Here is a 2,160-nt window from a genome sequence, read left to right on the forward strand (position 1 = left end):
ACGCGGGCCTCTCACTGCTGTGGCCTCTCCCGCTGCGGAGCGCAGGCTCCAGACGCGCAGGCTCAGCGGCCATGGCTCACGGGGCCCAGCCACTCCGCAGCACGTTGGATCTTCCCGGACCGGGGCACGAACCCGCGTCCCCTGCATCGGCAGGCGGGCTCTCAACCACTGCGCCACCAGGGAAGCCCCTCCTTTTCACTTTTGTTTTCCAGAGTTTCTACAATGAACAAATATTATTTTATAATGGTAAAATGGCATCAGATGTTACAATTCTTAATATTTATATTAAAAATCCCCGCTCTCATGTCTTCCAGTCCACTTTCTTTTTCTTTCTTTTTTTTTTTTTTGCATTACGCGGGTCTCTCACCACTGTGGCCTCTCCCGTTGCGGAGCACAGGCTCCGGACGCACAGGCTCCGCAGCGCAGGGGATCTTCCCGGACCGGGGCACGAACCCGCGTCCCCTGCATCGGCAGGCGGGCTCTCAACCACTGCGCCACCAGGGAAGCCCCTCCTTTTCACTTTTGTTTTCCAGAGTTTCTACAATGAACAAATATTATTTTATAATGGTAAAATGGCATCAGATGTTACAATTCTTAATATTTATATTAAAAATCCCCGCTCTCATGTCTTCCAGTCCACTTTCTTTTTCTTTCTTTTTTTTTTTTTTGCATTACGCGGGTCTCTCACCACTGTGGCCTCTCCCGTTGCGGAGCACAGGCTCCGGACGCACAGGCTCCGCAGCCATGGCTCACGGGCCCAGCCGCTCCGCGGCACGTGGCATCTTCCCGGACCGGGGCACGAACCCGCGTCCCCTGCATCGGCAGGCGGGCTCTCAACCACTGCGCCACCAGGGAAGCCCGCAGTCCACTTTCTTCTCTCAGGAAAGTCCTACTTGAGGACTTTCCTGTGCTATCTGACTCCTCTTCTCAGGCAGGAAGAATTGGAGAATGCACTGCTCAATTCCTAGGCTGAGCTGCTCTAAGTCAATGTAGAACAGACCAGGCTGTGAGTCTGGAGAGCTAAATTTGCATCCTATTTTCTACAATGCTGGGAAGTTCCCTCCTATCTGTGTGCCCTAGTTTCCTGTTCTGTATCCTTTCTGCCAGATAGGAAGGGTTTCAAGATTCTGAAGCAAACATTGCCTTATCAAAGAAAGGTGGTACTAAAATTACATTCTCATGGGAGACTGTTAAAATGTTGAAATACTGCAGTTGAGTCTTCTCCTTAGCCTTGGCCTCACTGAAAGGAGACTTCGGGTAGTGGGAGGGTGGAGAGGGCAGAGTGGGCGGGCATGGGAAAGCATGGAGAATGGGGCAGATCAGTTGAGTTGAAATTGACCTCATCAGTGGGCATCCGAGCTTCCTCTGGTCCTCATGTAAGAAACTCATGTAAGGGGACCATCTGATCTAGGATCACAGATAATAATAGACCGGACCCCTTCATTGACCTTGGGCAAGCAACTTAGCCTCTCAATATCCCACTTTCTCTAATTGTAAATAAATGATCTCACTGGGAAGTGAAGGATAATTGAGATCAAATTCCTGAAGGATTTTTAACTCCTTAGAATTCATCAGTTTTAGCCTTGGAGGAGCTGCTGGACCCTTTTGAGAAGCTAATGAAAGGTGGGAGTCCTCCTCCCACAAAAATATGTGTATATCCATCAAGTTTTCATATAAATTCATGTGCTTTATAGACTCCCTGAAGCTTAAGCTTCATTTAGGTTGGAAAAAAACTCCACTACCTTAGAAGGAAAGTGTTGTAAACATGTAAAAGATGAATAATATGTCATTTTTATCACATCACTGCCATCCTAGTGGACTTGATTCATGCATCTAATGTGCTGTGTCATCATCATTATTTTCATCTCATTATTATTAAAAACAGCTCTATTTCCACTGACGTTCATCCTTCCCTCTCACCCGCACCCCGATTTTTTATTATCGTCTGCACTCTGAAAGTCTTGGGACCAAGGATGCTTTTGCTGTTGGTGTTCTCTGTAAGACCACATTGGTTCCTTCCATCTAAGTATAACCTAGAAAAGAAAGAAGAATATGCATAATTGAAGTGAGTTTTTAAAATGGGTTCTTCATCACTCTTGGACAGTTAAAATTACCATCCCTGAGAGAGAGAAAATGCAAAGTGCCCCCTCAGCACATTAT

This window comes from Lipotes vexillifer, unplaced genomic scaffold, assembly GCF_000442215.2.
Source record: "Lipotes vexillifer unplaced genomic scaffold, Lipotes_vexillifer_v1.1 scaffold3000, whole genome shotgun sequence".
NCBI lineage: Eukaryota > Metazoa > Chordata > Mammalia > Artiodactyla > Lipotidae > Lipotes > Lipotes vexillifer.